Here is a 19,524-nt window from a genome sequence, read left to right on the forward strand (position 1 = left end):
ATTGTCCTCGAACATTTGAACAAACTTTAACAGATGTAGCATGTCGAAGGGTCTCAGCCAGAAACGTCAACTGTACTTTTTCCATAGAAGCTGCCTGGCCTGCTGAGTTCCTCCAGCACTTTGTGTGTGTTGCTTGGATTTCCAGCATCTGCAGATTTTCTCTTGTTTATGACTGGTTGCAACATGGTCCAGTTCAGCAATTCAAATTTATAATGGGTGACTTCAATCTACATGTAGACTGGGTGAACCACATTGGTAAAGGTGCTGAGGAAGAGGAATTCTTGGAGTGTATGAGAGATGGTTTTTTGAACCAACATGTCGAGGAACCAACTAGAGAGCAGGCTATTCTGGACTGGGTTTTGAGCAATGAGGAAGGGTTAATTAGCAATCTTGTCGTGAGAGGCCCCTTGGGTAAGAGTGACCATAATATGGTGGAATTCTTCATTAAGATGGAGAGTGACATAGTTAATTCAGAAACAAAGGTTCTGAACTTAAAGAGGGGTAACTTTGAAGGTATGAGACGTGAATTAGCTAAGATAGACTGGCAAATGACTCTTAAAGGATTGACGGTGGATATGCAATGGCAAGCATTTAAAGGTTGCATGGATGAACTACAACAATTGTTCATCCCAGTTTGGCAAAAGAATAAATCAAGGAAAGTAGTGCACCCGTGGGTGACAAGAGAAATTAGGGATAGTATCAATTCCAAAGAAGAAGCATACAAATTAGCCAGAGAAAGTGGCTCACCTGAGGACTGGAAGAAATTCAGAGTTCAGCAGAGGAGGACAAAGGGCTTAATTAGGAAGGGGAAAAAAGATTATGAGAGAAAACAGGCAGGGAACATAGAAACTGACTGTAAAAGCTTTTATAGATATGTAAAAAGGAAAAGACTGGTGAAGACAAATGTAGGTCCCCTACAGACAGAAACAGGTGAATTGATTATGGGGAGCAAGGACATGGCAGACCAATTGAATAATTACTTTGGTTCTGTCTTCACTAAGGAGGACATAAATAATCTTCCAGAAATAGTAGGGGACAGAGGGTCCAGTGAGATGGAGGAACTGAGCAAAATACTTGTTAGTAGGGAAGTGGTGTTAGGTAAATTGAAGGGATTGAAGGCAGACAAATCCCCAGGGCCAGATGGTCTGCATCCTAGAGTGCTTAAGGAAGTAGCCCAAGAAATAGTGGATGAATTAGTGGTAATTTTTCAAAACTCGTTAGATTCTGGACTAGTTCCTGAGGATTGGAGGGTGGCTATGTGTAACCCCACTTTTTAAAAAAGGAGGGAGAGAGAAACCGGGGAATTATAGACCGGTTAGCCTAACGTCGGTGGTGGGGAAACTGCTGGAGTCAGTTATCAAAGATGTGATAACAGCACATTTGGAAAGCGGTGAAATCATCGGACAAAGTCAGCATGGATTTGTGAAAGGAAAATCATGTCTGACGAATCTCATAGAATTTTTTGAGGATGTAACCAGTAGAGTGGATAGGGGAGAACCAGTGGATGTGGTATATTTGGATTTTCAAAAGGCTTTTGACAAGGTCCCACACAGGAGATTAGTGTGCAAACTTAAAGCACACGGTATTGGGGGTAAGGTATTGATGTGGATGGAGAATTGGTTAGCAGACAGGAAGCAAAGAGTGGGAATAAACGGGACCTTTTCAGAATGGCAGGCAGTGACTAGTGGGGTACCGCAAGGCTCAGTACTGGGACGCCAGTTGTTTACAATATATGTTAATGACTTGGATGAGGGAATTAAATGCAGCATCTCCAAGTTTGCGGATGACACGAAGCTGGGTGGCAGTGTTAGCTGTGAGGAGGATGCTAAGAGGATGCAGAGTGACTTGGTTAGGTTGGGTGAGTGGGCAAATTCATGGCAGATGCAATTTAATGTGGATAAATGTGAAGTTATCCACTTTGGTGGCAAAAATAGGAAAACAGATTATTATCTGAATGGTGGCCGATTAGGAAAAGGGGAGGTGCAACGAGACCTGGGTGTCATTATACACCAGTCATTGAAAGTGGGCATGCAGGTACAGCAGGCGGTGAAAAAGGCGAATGGTATGCTGGCATTTATAGCGAGAGGATTCGAGTACAGGAGCAGGGAGGTACTACTGCAGTTGTACAAGGCCTTGGTGAGACCACACCTGGAGTATTGTGTGCAGTTTTGGTCCCCTAATCTGAGGAAAGACATCCTTGCCATAGAGGGAGTACAAAGAAGGTTCACCAGATTGATTCCTGGGATGGCAGGACTTTCATATGAAGAAAAACTGGATGAACTAGGCTTGTACTCGTTGGAATTTAGAAGATTGAGGGGGGATCTGATTGAAACGTATAAAATCTTAAAGAGATTGGACAGGCTAGATGCAGGAAGATTGTTCCCGATTTTGGGGAAGTCCAGAACAAGGGGTCACAGTTTGAGGATAAAGGGGAAGCCTTTTAGGACCGAGATTAGGAAAAACTTCTTCACACAGAGAGTGGTGAATCTGTGGAATTCTCTGCCACAGGAAACAGTTGAGGCCAGTTCATTGGCTATATTTAAGAGGGAGTTAGATATGGCCCTTGTGGCTACGGGGGTCAGGGGGTATGGAGGGAAGGCTGGGGTGGGGTTCTGAGTTGGATGATCAGCCATGATCATAATAAATGGCGGTGCAGGCTCGAAGGGCCGAATGGTCTACTCCTGCACCTATTTTCTATGTTTCTATGTAAATGCACAAGAATTTAAGAAGCTGCGTGTGTTTCCTCAGGGTGTTCTGCTTCCACCTATATCCCAAAGGTGTATGGGCTACTAGGTTAAGCAGGCTCATTGGACTGGAAGAGCCTGTTACCATACTGTATCTCTAAATAAATATAAAATTTAAAAAACAGAGAAATGCATTGTTTACATTAACAACTAACCTACCGAAGGATGTACTGGGGACAGTCTGCACGGCTCACGACACATTCCAGTTCCAACAGAGCTTGCCGCAATGTTCAGCAGCACAACACAAATAGTACCAGCAAAACGAGCCCCCTCCCTCCCATTTAATGTGCAAAGTTCAAAGTAAATTTGTCATCAAAGAATGTTTATGTCACCATTAATCACCCTGAGATTCACTTTCTTGCAGTGCATTCACAGCGGAACAAAGAGGTGTAATAGATTCAGGGAAAAACTACACACAAAGTTTGACAAATGGCCAATGTGCAAAAGAAAACAAACCGTACAAATACAAATAAATAAATATGTAATACTGAGTACATGAGGTCTCCACTACTAGTCTGATATCCTTACGCCCTGCCTTTGAATAAGACTTAAGACAGTCTGTCAAAAGCCACCGTGTTGATGAATCAAATGGAGAAAGTATCCATGAACGGTGGAATAGCAGTGGAAATTTTGTTCCTTCATTGTATTGGTGATAAACAGTGGTCACAGACTAGTCTTTAAGCTCTTGAGCCATGTTAATGCATCTGAGATCTCTGCACAAATTTTCTTCATTGATGCGTGGATTGTATAATCTTTCATACTTTTAGCCCAAGTACCATTGGAAGACTCCAAGCCTTCAGCATCCATCAAGCTGCCGGTAAGACCAGCTGCTGACAGCGAGCTGTGGAAAGGATTCTGGTTAGCTGACACTGGATTACTTAGTTCAATCCTTCTGAGCCCAGGGACAGAAATGAAGTAGCAGCACTGATCTCCACCAGCATTTCATCTCTAGTGAGATTAAGACTGCTTGCTTCATTGAAATAGTTCAAAGCTCGATTTCGCTCCTTCTGCCACACTCCTGTGTTCGCTAGGCTTGGTGGACCAAGAGAGTGGATCAAAATCTAATTAGGAGTTCAGAAGTTGAATGAAAATGCTTTATTTTTTTCAACATCGGGAATTGGAAATGTTAACTAAGCTATTCTCCGGAGTATCGTATCATAAGGTTTTTCCTGCATTTCTGCCATCAGATGGAAAACATGCTCTCACTTCTGTGTGACTTGTCACTGTGTCATATTATTATCAACTCAAAAGGCCCTGTTCAATTTGTTGCCGCTGAATCTGATTCTGACAGTACTTTTACCACATGTATACCAAAACATGCAGTGAAATGCATTGTTTACATTAACGACTAACACGATTTAATGGTGTTTAGCCAGCAGCCCCCAAGTATCGCTGCATATTTCGGTGCCAACATAGCATGCACACAATGCTTGTCAGAGCAACACAGAACACAACAGAACTTCACTCAAAATCACTCGCCCCATCACTGAGCTGCTCCCACAACCTATGGCTCACTTCTTCATCTCATGTTCTCGATATTTATTATTTATTTCAAATCAAACGCAAATAAAATCAAATCAAGTTTAATTATTATTTGAACCCATATATTGATACAGCTGAATGAGACAGCATTCCTCTGAGGCCAAGGTGCAAAACATTCAAAATAGCAAGAAACATTCAAAAGCATCAAGTAACATAATTCAAACTATCCAGCAAAGAAGTATATTCACTCAAAAAAAAACATATATAGTCCAAGACCCCCCCATGACCATGTCCAATAGTCGATGGTACAGTCTTCTGGCAGTGTACAGGTCTATGCAATCTAGCCTGTTATTTCCCCAGTGAAACACAGGAGGGCAGCACCAATGGAAGAGTGCAGGCCCCAGCTGAGCTCAACAACGCTGTGGCGTTTCCGCATATCTCACCTAGTCTACAGCAGCAGGCAAGCCCGAGGCTTGAGGCCTAGTTCTCACTACAACTGATGCTACACAGCTCCCGTGTCAACTGTCCCTCCAAGGGGATAAGGGTAGCAGGCCTGCAGCAACTTACATTATCATGTCCAACAGAGTCTTGCAAGTGAAATGTCCAAGATAATCTCCCACAGTTCTACTGCACCAACTTTGATGCTTCTGAGTAGCGGGCAGCAAAACATTCTGCAGCCAGGTCAGCTCCCCCGTAATCAAACTGGCTCCTATGACATCCCAGCGGGCTCCTCCAATACCCCGACAGGCCTTTCCGATATCTCATCAGGCTCTCCAATATTCCAACAGGCTCCTCCGTACCCAAACCAACTCCTCCAATATCCCAACCAGCTTCATTATTATTGCAGTTGGTTTTATTTATTCCTTGTGGCCTTTCATTGATTCTAATATGGTTATTTGATTTGTTGAGTATGCCCACAAGAAAATGAATCTCAGGGTTCTATATGTACCTTGATAGTAAATCTACTTTGAACTTTGAGCAAGCTAGCCGATCATTATCAATTTAACCCTATTCCCCTGTGCAAAGTTCAAAGTACATTTTATTATCAAACTATGTATAAATTATACAACCTTGGGATTCTTCTGCTTAACAGGATGCCACAAAACAAGAAATCTGAAAGGCCCCAAATTAAAAAAAGACCAACGCTCAACACCCAATGCGCAGAGAGAAAGAAAGAGAGAGAGAGAGAGAGAGAGAGAGATTAAATTAGATTAGATTAGATTATGAGGACACAGTCCTCTTTTATTGTCATTTAGTAATGCATGCATTAAGAAATGATACAATATTCCTCCAGTGTGATATCACAGAAACACAGGATAGACCAAGACTGAAAAACTGACAAAAACCACATAATTATAACATATAGTTACAACAGTGCAACAATACCATAACTTGATGAAGAACAGGCCATGGCACAGTAAAAAAGTTCAAAGTCTCTCGAAAGTCCCACATCTCACGCAGACGGGAGAAGGAAGAAAACTCTCCCTGCCATGCCCGACAGCAGTCCGACTTTGAGTCGTCCGAAAAGTTCGAGCTCTGATCAGCCCTCCGTCACTGAGTACTGAGCACCATCTCCGCCGAATGCTTCGACCCCAGCTTCGGTAGCCAGCAGCAGGCAAAGCCAGGGATCTTGGGGCCTTCCCTCTGGAGATTCTCGATCGCACAGTAGCAACGGCAGCAAACTGGGCATTTCAGAAATTTCTCCAGATCTTCCTCTGTGCTTCTCACGTCTGTCTCCATCAAATCAGAATTGTCCACGGCCCCTATTTAACAGATATGATATCACTTCACTGGAGACCTGCGCGCTGAAACAAATCAAAACAAACCATGCAAACAATAAAGCAAACACCAGCACTCAGAATGAAATTGAGTCCATAAACCTGAAGCCCAGAGCAGCCGAAGTCGGCCCATAGTCTCAGTCTTACTCCATCACACAGAGGCAAGTCTCTGAGAAGCACGCAGTCACGAAGCTCGGAGCAGCCGGAGCAAGACGTAGCCTCAGCCTCAGTACCGAGGAGAGTGTGGAGTAAAACGTTGTAGAGCAGAACCGGCTTGACCCTCACATCCGGTCCCAACACCCTGCCTCTTCATTCCACCTAGCCTGGCATTTAAATTGTCCAAGCACCTGGTCATCCCTCGAACTCAGGCCCGACCACTGGCCCCTACTCAACCTTTTCAAGTCGGCGTGGTGCTTCGATGGATCAAACCTCACTCCTGGATTAGGTGGATGGGCTCTGAGACAGCTCCGCTCCAGCTGTTCTCCACTCCGTTCGCTCCAACTCCATCTTCTCCTGGAACATGCCCCGACCCCGATTCAGCTCCGTCTCATACCCACACGCCTCATCCCTCAGACCAGCCTTGCCTTCACTCGCCTCTTCATTGCTTGCGGTGACTGCTTACCAAAATCTCTTATGTAAAAAGTGTTATTAATGGAGCATTTAGTCTTTCTTACTTTGAGATCCGCCAGTAATTTATCGCCCATGTTCAGTAGTGCCATTTTAAACTGCCACCTAGTAGTCTGTTCTTTTCAAATATGGTTTTCAAATATTACACCTTCCATGTATTTTCCTGCATTAAATCATTTCAGTGCTTTATGATTTTCACATGTGGTGAGGTACAATGAAAAGCATTGTCGTGCATGACTTCAACATGGATCATTTCATCACGCCAGTGTCCAATGACAGAATTCAGAATAGATCCACCATATTGATCTGAAATGCAGGCTAGAGGGGCTAGTGAAATCCTCCTCATCGTATTTCCTTGTGTTCTTGTGAATCTGGAGTCCATTCAAGTTCAAATTCAAGATTATTTAATAAAATCTCCAGTAACTTGCAGGTTGAGTTGGCAGGAAGGAAGGCAAATGCATTGTGTGCATTCATTTCAAGAGGACTTTGCAAAAAAACAAGAATGTAATGCTGAGGCTTTATAAGGTATTGGTCAGACTACACTTGGAATATTGTGAGCAGTTTTTGGCCCCTTATCTATGAAAATACGTGCTGGCATTGGAGAGGATCCAGAGAAGGTTCACGAGAAATATCTCAGGAATGAATGGGTTAACAAATGAGGAGCACTTGATGACTCTGGGCCTCTACTCACGGGAGTTTAGAAGAATGAGGTGGAGATCTCATTCATACCTATCAAGTATTGAACGGTCTGGATAGAGTGGATGTGGAGTGAATTGTTTCCTACTGTGGAGGAGTCTAGGACCAGACGATACAACATCTGAATTGAGGGACGTTTATTTACAACAGAGATGAGGGTGGTGAATCTGTGAAATTTATTGCCACAGACGGCTGTGCAGGCCAAGTCAGTAGGTATATTTAAGAAGGAGGTTGATAGTTTCTTGATTAATCATGACGTCAAACATTACGGGGAGAAGGCAGAAGAATGAGGTTGAGAAGGATAATGGATCAGGCATGATGGAAAAGCAGAGCAGACTTGATGGGCCAAATGGCCTAATTCTGCTCATATATCTTATGGTCTTATCAGTACACAAGTGTAAAGGAGAACAAAATAATTGTTACTCCAGATCTAAAGCAGTACAAAGAAAACACAATAAGAACACTATAGAATAAAACAGATCACAATAATTATAACCACATAAGATAGCTTATGTACATAAACTGATTGTATGTCTATAATGTGAAGCTAGGCACAGGAGTGGCTGTACATAAAGTGTCTGATGACGTAGTGGTGGTGAGGGGTGTGGAGCAGTGGGTAAGTAGGTGGAGGTGTTCATCACTCTTACTGCTGAGGGAAAGTACAGTGCCTATAAAAATATTCACACCACCCCCCCCCCACCTGAAGTGTTCATGATGTATTTGTCACAATGGCGGGGCATAAGGAGCAAGGGTGGACCCAAATGCAAGACACATCTTGTGAGGTTACTTAGGTTTAGTTTATTGTACAATACCAGGAGAGCAAGACAGAAGCAGGAATAGCAAACAGGATAAGGACTCAGGACTATGACTAGGCTGGGACCAAGGGTCTGGGCTTGGACTCGGAATCGGCTCCCAGAACTAGAGGAGACATGAATAGGCTAGGGAATGGACTCCAAGCCAGAGACTGGGCAAGGACCCAGTACCTGGGTCTTGCCTCGGGCTCGGACCCCAGAACCAGGCAAGGACATGACATGGGCTAGGGAGAGGAGGAACATGGCAACACAGAGCCTCAGTCTCGGGAGAGCAGGTACATGGAACCATGGACACATACACAGAACAGAGAGCCGCGACCCCTCCTTGGGTACAGGACATAGGGCCGGGACTCATGATCCTCCGCGGGGCAACGGCAAGACGGCCTGACTTACCCCATGGAGGCGAGGACAAGACAAGACAGGACATGACTCCCCCGCGGGGCAACAGCAAGACGGCCTGACTTACCCCACGGAGGCAAGGACAAGACGAGACAAGACGAACACGAATGAACACCAGACAGTACCTATCTAGCTCCGGCGATGGAACTAGAATGAAGTGCAGGTGGGGGCTGCAGATGAGGGCTAGAGGCGAGAGGGGCAGAGAAGGGATTCAGACAAGGGGGTAGGACAAGAATCACAGACCGCCAGGGCCAGGACTTGACTCAGAACTGGGAAGCCGCCAAGCCCAGGACTTGATATGGTACTTGAACGCTGCCAGGGCCAGGACTTGACATGATACTTGAACGCCGCCAGGGCCAGGACTTGATATGGTACTTGAACGCCACCAGGCCCAGGACTTGATATGGTACTTGGATGCCACCGGAGCCAGGACATGGTGCTTGGGACCTCCGGGTAGTGCCGAGCTCTCGACTCGGCCCGGGAACAGTAGACAGCAGCTCTTGATTCTCTCCGGCGGGTTAACTGACAGACCCACCTTGATGAGGAAACTTTGCAGGCTCGCTTCGGCGAGGTAACTGGACAGGGTTGCTCCGGTGAGGAAAGGCAAATTACCGGCACTCGCTTTGGGCGGAGACAAGGCTTGTTCCGGTCAGATGACATTGGCACACCGTGACTTCGCAGATGCTCACGTCCCGAATGGCTGAAAGCCGGAGACTATAAACTATCGGTTCAGCCGAGTGTTAATTGCCTCTAATCACCAAAGTCGAGGGACATGGGAAAACAAGGAATCAACGGTCCAGATCGTAACATAAACAAGCTAAATTTAAAGGGATCCTGATCCGGACTATGACAGTATTGTTTTACAACATTGAATCAGAAAGGATTAGATTTGGCTTTTTTGACACTGATCAACAGAAAAAGACTCTTTTGTCAAAGTGAAAGCAAATCTCTACAAAGTGATCCAAATTAATTACAAATATAAAATGCAGAATAATTGATTGCATAAGTATTCACCCCCTTCAAGTCAGTATTTAGTAGATGCACCTTTGCAGCAATTACAGCCTTCATTCTGTGTGGATCGGTCTCTATCAGCTTTGCAAATCTGGACACTGCAACTTTTCTCCATTCTTCTTTACGAAACTGCTCAAGTTCTGTCAGATTGCATGGGGATCATGAGTGAACAGCCTTTTCAAGTCCAGCCACAGATCCTCAATTGGATTGAGGTCTGGACTCTGACTTGGCCACTCCAGGACATTACCTTTGTTGTTTTTAAGCCATTTCTATGTAGCTTTGGCTTTATGCTTGACGTCATTGTCTTGCTGGAAAACAAATCTTTTCCCAAGTCACAGTTCTTTTCTAGACTGCAGCAGGTTTTCCTCCAGGATTTCCCTATATTTTCCTGCATCAATTTTACCCTCTACCTTCACAAGCCTTCCAGGCCCTGCTGCAATGAAGCATCCCCACAGCATGATGCAGCCACCACCATGCTTCACATAGGGGTAGTGTGTTTTTGATGATGTACGATGTTTGACTTCTGCCAAACAAACCGTTTAGACCAAAGACCAAAAAACTCAATATTGGTTTCATCAGACCATAGAATCTTCTTCCAGCAGACTTCAGAATATCCCACATGTCTTATGGCAAGGTCTAGCTGAAATTTCATATGAGTGTTCTTTTCAACAGTGGCTTTCTCTTTGCCACTCTTCCATAAAGCTGTGACTGGTGAAGCACCCGGGCAACAGTTATTATATGCAGTCTCTCCCATCTCTGCCACTGAAGCTTGCATTTCCTCCAGAGTTGTCATATGCCTCTTGGTGGCCTCCTTCACTAGTCCCCTTCTTGCATGGTCACTCCTTTTTTGAGAACACCTTGCTCTAGACTGATTTATAGCTGTGCCATATTCTTTCCATTTCTTGATTATCGACTTAACTGTACTCCAAGGGATATTCAGTACTTGGAAATTTTCTTATATCTATCTCCTGACTTATGCTTTTCAATAATCTTTTCAATGAATTGCTTGGAATGTTGTTTTGTCTTCATGGTGTAGCTTTTGCCTGGATACTGACTCACCAGCCATTGGAGCCTCCGATACAGGTGTATTTTTACTACAATCTATTGAAACACCTTGATTACACACTGGTCTCCAAAAACAGAACTCCATTTACCTCATTATGTGATGCTGAAAACCAATTGGCTGCACCAGTGATGATTTGGTATGTCATATTAAAGAGAAGTGAATACTAATGCAATCAATTATTTTGTGTAATGAACTTAGATCACTTTGTAGAGATCTGTTTTCACTTTGACATGAAAGAGTCTTTTTCTGTTGATCGTTGTCAAAAAAGCCAAATTAAATCCAATGTGACAGACATAAAAGTTGCTGGTGAAAGCAGCAGGTTAGTCCTGATGAAGGATCTCGGCCCGAAACGTCGACTGTACCTCTTCGTAGAGATGCTGCCTGGCCTGCTGCATTCACCAGCAACTTTTATGTGTGTTGCTTGAAATTCCAGCATCTGCAAATTTCTTCGTGTTTGCATTTTTAAATACAATGTGATTCAATATTGTAAAACAATAAAACATGAAAACCTCCAAGATGGGGTGAATACTTTTTATAGGCACCATAAATGTTCTTGTTTCTGGTGGTCTTGGTGTGGATGATTCATAGCCTCCTCTCTGATGGGACCAGCAGAAACAGACCAATGAGAGGGTTCGATATGTTTAAGTATGTACTCACACTCACCTTTACACTTAAATTTTTTCAGCTACCATCAGGCAGCAGGTGCAGAAGCCTGGATCTCTACAGCACCAGGTTCAAGAACAGCTACTTTTATTTAATGATTTGGTAATGAACCAACTGGCAAATCTCTAATCATTATGGTCTCACTAAACACTATCCACTTTGATCACTCGCTCCAGAGTTTACATTTTTGTTCTATATGTGCTCTCTTTTGTAATTATTTTTCTGATTTATGTTTAATTTCTATTTTACTTGTGAACGCTGCTTATCTGATGCTTTGTACCTCTGATTCTGCTGCAAGTAAGTTTTTCATTGCACCTGTGCATACATGTACCTGTGTATATGACAGTACACACACAGTCAAAGTCTCTTAGATCACATTTCTTCCCCATGTTGATGTTTGTTCTGAACAGTAACGAGCCTCTTGATCATGTCTGCATGATTTTATGCATTGAGTTGCTGCCACATGATTGGCTGATTAGATATTTGTATTAATGAGCAGATTGTCAGGTGCACCTGACCAAGTGGCCACTGCGTGTATATTCAGTGAATGATTGCACACAGAACTTTTTTGGATAATCCTTTTCTTTCTTATTGTATTTCTAAATCTTCTACAATGGTCATCTCCTTGTCATGGTGGAGAGGCTTGTGAGTTCCTGAGATCGCAAGAACGGTGCTGTCTGCTGCTTAGCTCCTAGAAGGGTCATCCATGATGGTAAGGTCAAAGGGGAAGATCCAGACAATAAATGATTCCACCAAGACCTCAGAGGTGGAGCTGGTGGAAGATGAGGATGCATCACAATGGCAGTGAAGGTAGAGGAAGGCTGCAGCTGTGAAGGGTTCCCAGTCATCTTGCATTCCATGACACTGACCCCCGATCCTGATCTGTCAAGGACTGTGTGGTGCTGCCCATGAATCAGCCTCCCCACATTATACAAAGTCACGCACAGGCATTCTCCAATAAGAGAATCAGCCCTTGGGAGAACATCACTCGAGTGATCAAACTACTGCTGTTACTTACCCCTTATTGTCATTGTACTTGCACCATAAGAGAGAGATAGCGAACCTGATTTTAATTCTGATTCCGATAATTAAGGAAGGGATATACTCCAGTTCAGATTCATAGAACAGGGAGAGCATAGAACCTAGCAAATGCTGGAAGGACTAGACAGGGTGAATATGAAGAGGATGTTTCCTATGGTGAGAGTATCCAGAACTAGAGGGCACAGCTTCAAAATTAAGGAGCGACCTTTTAGAACAGAAGTAAGGAGGAATTTTTTTTAGCCATAGAGTAATGAACCTGTGGAATGCTCCACCACAGATTGCAATGGAGGCCAAGTCTGTGGGTATATTTAAAGCAGATGTTGATAAATTCCTGATCAAACAGGACACCAAAGGATATGGGAAGAAGGCAGGTGTATGGGGATCCAGGATCAGCCATGATGGAATGGTCAAGCAAACTCGATGGGCTGAATGGCCTAATTCTGCCACTCAGCTCCTATGTTCCATGTTGTATGTCTTATGGTCTTATAGATCATTGCAGCACAGTTCTTATTTAGCATAACTTTATGGGCTGTTCTGTGCTCAATTTTATATGCATATGCTTTTTGGCCTAAGATATTGTGCTGATCTTTTTACTTACTCTGAGATCCAACTAACCCTTCCCTTCCACATAGCCCTCCATTTTTCTATCAAACATATACCTATCTAAAAGTGTCTTAGATGTTCCTAATGTATCTGCCTCTGCCATCAGCCCTAGCAGGGAGTTCCAGGTATCCACCACTGTCTGTAAAAATCTGACCTTTGGCATCCCCCTCAAATTCACATTCAGATTTATTTATTACATTTACATTGGAACACACAGTGTGACCACCATGTTCAGCAGAGCAACACAAACAGCAGCAATAACAACAAAAATACAACTCTTTCCCATTTTCCCACACACTCATCCACTCGAGCACACAGACAGGCTGCCTCCACACCTCACGTCCTTGGGCCAGATCCTCAGACTCTCAGACATCAGTCCTTCAACCTCCTGTCCGTGGCCTGGACTTGCAGACATTGGGTCTCTGACCTCTGGGCAAACCGACCTGCAGGGTTCAACCTTCGGGCCTCTTCCCCTCGACTTGCTGACTTCAGTTTTTGAACTTCGGAGATGGTACATCCAGACTCGCTGCGATCCCAACTTCAACCATCAGTCACCAGAATCAGATATCACAACTTATATTGCCTAAAATGGTATAAAAGTGTTATGTACTGTGAATCTAGGAGGGTTCACAAGAAACTTAAGGTATAAGGTAGGGACGGGAGCTTGTAAGCAGAAGGCAAGGCTCTGTATTGAGATGGCATAAGGTCACTCAAGGATTTGGAGACCTTAATGAACCATCCGCCGTAAGTATATTGTCATCTATGATACACTCAGCATAAGGTGTATCTGTGAGCTGCCCCGGGCAACAATCCAGCTCCAAACAGACTTGCTAAGCTTGCAAATCCCACATAAGCATCTTTAATGAATGGGATTACAGAAAGATAGGCAAACACAGAACACAGTGCACAGGCGAATACCTGACGATGAAACCAAAGGAACAGGCAACTTCATCTTCAGGGGCTGGTGCACAAGAATACTGAAGAGAATCAGCACGTCAGGCACCGTCTGTGGAGAGGAATAAAGCAGTTGGTGTTTTGGCCTGAGGCCTTTCATCAGGACTGGAAAGGAAGGGGGAAGAAGCCAGAATAAGAAAGTGGGGGTAGAAGAGGAATAAAAGCTGGCAGAAAATAGGTGCTCTCCTCGCCACAAGGATTTACATCTGCTTTGACGAAGAATGTGGACTTCAGAAAGGGTAAAACGAGGGAACACAAACCTATCCTCACAGAGGGATCAGAGGTGGAGAGAATGAGCAATTTCAAGTTCCTGTCTGTCAATTGAGGACCTAACCTGGACCCGACGTATTGATGAGGTTATAAAGAAGTCAAGTCAGCGGTGATATTTCTTCAGGAGTTTGAGAAAAATTGGTTTGTCACCTAAAACACTTCAAAAGTTCCACAGATGTGTGGGAGGGCAGGCCATGCCTTACGAGCCTGATTGGATTTTTTGAGGATGTGACTGAACATATTGATGAAGAAAGAGCAGCAGATATAATGTATATGGATTTCAGCAAGGCATTGAATAAGGTACCTCATGCAAAGCTTATTAAGAAAGTAAGGAGGCATGGGATCCAAGGGGAAATTGCTTTGTGGATCCAGAACTGGCTTGCCCACAGAAGGCAAAGAGCCATATTCTGCATGGAGGTCGGTGACTAGTGGTGTGCCTCAGGGATCTGTTCTGGGGCCCCTACTCTTCGTGATTTTTATAAATGACCTGGATGAGGAAGTGAAGGGATGGGTTGGTAAGTTTGCTGATGACACAAAGGTTGGGGATGTTGTGGATAGTGTGGATAGTGTGGAGGGCTGTCAGAGGTTACAACGGGACCATAGAAACCATAGAAACCATAGAAACTACAGCACAGAAACAGGCCTTTTGGCCCTTCTTGGCTGTGCCAAACCATTTTCTGCCTAGTCCCACTGACCTGCACACGGACCATATCCCTCCATATACCTCCCATCCATGTATCTGTCCAATTTATTCTTAAATGTTAAAAAAGAACCCACATTTACCACCTCGACTGGCAGCTCATTCCATACTCCCACCACTCTCTGTGTGAAGAAGCCCCTCCTAATGTTCCCTTTAAACTTCTCCCCCCTCACCTTAAACCCATGTCCTCTGGTTTTTTTCTCCCCTTGCCTCAGTGGAAAAAGCCTGCTTGCATTCACTCTATCTATACCCATCATAATTTTATATACCTCTATCAAATCTCCCCTCATTCTTCTACGCTCCAGGGAATAAAGTTCCAACCTATTCAATCTTTCTCTGTAACTGAGTTTCTCAAGTCCCGGCAACATCCTTGTAAACCTTCTATGCACTCTTTCAACCTTATTTATATCCTTCCTGTAATTTGGTGACCAAAACTGAACACAATACTCCAGATTCGGCCTCACCAATGCCTTATACAACCTCATCATAACATTCCAGCTCTTATACTCAATACTTTGATTAATAAAGGCCAATGTACCAAAAGCTCTCTTTACGACCCTATCTACCTGTGACGCCACTTTTAGGGAATTTTGTATCTGTATTCCCAGATCCCTCTGTTCCACTGCACTCCTCGGTGCCTTACCATTAACCCTGTATGTTCTACATTGGTTTGTCCTTCCAACGTGCAATACCTCACACTGCTCAGTATTAAACTCCATCTGCCATTCTTTAGCCCATTTTTCCAGTTGGTCCAAGTCCCTCTGCAGGCTCTGAAAACCTTCCTCACTGTCTACTACACCTCCAATCTTTGTATCATCAGCAAACTTGCTGATCCAATTTACCACATTATCATCCAGATCATTGATATAGATGACAAATAACAATGGACCCAGCACTGATCCCTGTGGCACACCACTAGTCACAGGCTTCCACTCAGAGAAGCAATTCCCTACCACCACTCTCTGGCTTCTTCCATCGAGCCAATGTCTAATCCAATTTACCACCTCTCCATGTATACCTAGCGACTGAATTTTCCTAACCTTGTCAAAGGCCTTACTGAAGTCCATGTAGACAACATCCACTGCCTTCCCTTCATCCACTTTCCTGGTAACCTCCTCGAAAAACTCCAATAGATTGGTCAAACATGACCTACCACTCACAAAGCCATGTTGACTCTCCCTAATAAGTCCCTGTCTATCCAAATGCTTGTAGATTCTGTCTCTTAGTACTCCCTCCAATAAATTACCTACTGCTGACATTAAACTTACTGGCCTATAATTTCCCGGATTACTTTTCTATCCTTTTTTAAACAACGGAACAACATGAGCCACTCTCCAATCCTCCGGCACCTCGCCTGTAGACAGCGACATTTTAAATATTTCAGCCAAGGCCCCTGCAGTTTCAACACTAGTCTCCTTCAAGGTCCAAGGGAACACCCTGTCAGGTCCCGGGGATTTAGCCACTTTAATTTTCCTCAAGACAGCAAGCACCTCCTTCTTTTCGATCTGTACAGTTTCCATGATCTCACTACTTGTTTCCCTTAATTCCATAGACTTCATGCCAGTTTCCTTAGTAAACACAGACACAAAAAACCTACTTAAGATCTCCCCCATTTCCTTTGGTTCTGCACATAGCCGACCACTCTGATCTTCAAGAGGACCAATTTTATCCCTTACAATCCTTTTGCTCTTAATATACCTGTAAAAGCTCTCTGGATTATCCTTCACTTTCACTGCCAAGGCAACCTCATGTCTTCTTTTAGCCCTCCTGATTTCTTTCTTAAGTATTTTCTTGCACTTCTTATACTCCTCAAGCACCTTATTTACTCCCTGCTTCCTATACACGTCATACAACTCCCTCTTCTTCTTTATCAGAGTTGCAATATCCCTTGAGAACCAAGGTTCCTTATTCCTATTCACCTTGCCTTTAATCCTGACAGGAACATACAAATTCTGCACTCTCAAAATTTCTGCTTTGAAGGCTTCCCACCTACCAATCACATCCATGCCAGAGAACAACCTGTCCCAATCCACGCTTTTTAGATCCTTTCTCATTTCTTCAAATTTGGCCTTCTTCCAGTTAAGAACCTCAACCCTAGGACCAGATCTATCCTTGTCCATGATCAAGTTGAAACTAATGGTGTTATGATCACTGGAACCAAAGTGCTCCCCTACACAGACTTCTGTCACTTGTCCTAACTTGTTTCCTAACAGGAGATCCAATATTGCATCCCCTCCAGTTGGTCCCTCTATATATTGATTCAGAAAACTTTCCTGAACACATTTTACAAACTCTAAACCATCTAGACCCGTAACTGTATGGAAGACCCAATCAATATACGGAAAATTAAAATCCCTTACCACCACAACTTTATGTTTCCTGCAGTTGCCTGCTATCTCTCTGCAGATTTGCACTTCCAATTCTCTTTGGCTATTGGGTGGTGTGTAATACAATCCCACTAATGTGGCCATACCTTTCCTGTTTCTCAGCTCCACCCACAAGGACTCAGTAGACAAGCCCTCTAATCTGTCCTGCCTGAGCACTGCTGTAATATTTTCCCTAACAAGCAATGCCACTCCCCCACCTTTCATTCCTCTGCCTCGATCACATCTGAAACATCGGAACCCTGGAATATTAAGCTGCCAGTCCTGCCCCTCCTGTAGCCAAGTTTCACTAATTGCTACAACGTCATAATTTCACGTGTCAATCCACGCCCTCAACTCATCTGCCTTCCCCGCAATACTCCTAGCATTGAAATATATACACCTCAGAAGATTTTTACCACCACTCACAACCTTTCTATCAGCGGATTTGCTTGAACTTTTAACATCATTTATTTTCACCCCAGCCACACTGTCAGCTCTGGTACTGTGGTTCCCATCCCCCTGTAAATCTAGTTTAAAGCCCCCCCAATAGCATTAACAAACCTCCCTGAAAGGATATTGGTCCCCCTGTAGTTCAAGTGTAACCCGTCTCTCTTGTACAGGTCCCACCTGCCCCAGAAGAGGTCCCAATTATCCTGAAATCTGAAACCCTGCTCCCTACACCAGTTCCTCAGCCACTTGTTCATCCTCCAGAGCATCCTATTCCTACCCTCACTGGCACCTAGCACAGGTAGCAATCCTAAGATTACCACCCTCGAGGTCCTGCTTTTCAACTTCCTACCAAGCTCTCTATACTCACTCTCCAGGACCTCCTCACTCTTCCTTGCTATGTCATTGGTACCGATGTGCACCACGACATCTGGCTGATCACCCTCCCACTTCAGAATGTCATGCAATCGGGACATTGATAGGATGTAAAACTGGGCTGAGAAGTGGCAGATGGAGTTCAACCCAGATAAGCGTGAAGTGGTTCGTTTTGGTAGGTCAAATATGATGGCAGGATATAGTATTAATGGTAAGACTCTTGGCAGTGTGGAAGATCAGAGGGATTTTGGGATCGGAGTCCATAGGACGCTCAAAGCAGGTGCACAGGTTGACTCTGTGGTTAAGAAGCCATACGGTGTATTGGCCTTCATCAATCGAGAATTAAGTTTAGGAGCCGAGAGGTAATGTTGCAGCTATATCGGATCCTGGTGAGACCCCACTTGGAGTACTGTGCTCAGTTCTGGTCGCCTCACTACAGAAAGGATGTGGAAACTATAGAAAGGGTGCAGAGGAGGTTTACAAGGATGTTGCCTGGAATGGGGAAAATGCCTCATGAAAACAGTTTGAGTGAACTCGACCTTTTCTTCTTGGAGAGACGGAGGATGAGAGGTGACCTGATAGAGGTGTATAATATGATGAGAGGCATTGATCGTGTGGATAGTCAGAGGCTTTTTCCCAGGGCTGAAATGGCTGCCACAAGAGGGCACAGGTTTAAGGTGCTTCGGAGTAGGTACAGAGGAGATGTCAGGGATAAGTTTTTTACGCAGAGAGTGGTGAGTGCGTGGAATGGGCTGCTGGCAATGGTGGTGGAGGCGGATACGATAGGGTCTTTTAAGAGTCTTTTGCATAGGTACATGGAGCTTAGAGAAATAGAGGGCTATGGGTAACCCTAGTAATTTCCAGGATAGGGACATATTCGGCACAACTTTGTGGGCCGAAGGGCCTGTATTGTGCTGTAGGTTTTCTGTGTTTCTGTATACCATGGAGAGCATTCTGACAGGCTGCATCACTGGTATTGGGGGCGGTCTACTGCACAAGATCGAAAAACCATAAGGTATAGGAACAGAAGTAGGCCATTTGACCCATTGAGTCTGCTCCGCTATTCTATCATGGACTGATCCATTTTTTTTCCAGTCATCCCCATTCACCTGCCTTCTCCCCGTACCCTTTGATGCTCTGGCTAATCAAGAACCTATCTATCTCTGCCTTAAATACACCCAATGACTTGGCCTCCACAGTCGCTCGTGGCAACAAACTCCGCAGATTTACCACCCGCTGACTAAAGTAATTTCTCTGCATCTCTGTTCTAATTGGACACCCTTCAATACCAAAGTCATGCCTTCTTGTCCTAGACTCCCCTACCATGGGAAATAACATTGCCATATCTAATCTGTTCAGGCCTTTTAACATTCAGAATGTTTCTATGAGATCCCCCCTCATTCTGCTGAACTCCAGGGAATACAGCCCAAGAGCTGCCAGACGTTCCTCATACGGTAACCCTTTCATTCCTGGAATCATTCTTGTGAACC

This window comes from Mobula hypostoma, chromosome 14 (assembly GCF_963921235.1).
Source record: "Mobula hypostoma chromosome 14, sMobHyp1.1, whole genome shotgun sequence".
Lineage (NCBI taxonomy): Eukaryota > Metazoa > Chordata > Chondrichthyes > Myliobatiformes > Myliobatidae > Mobula > Mobula hypostoma.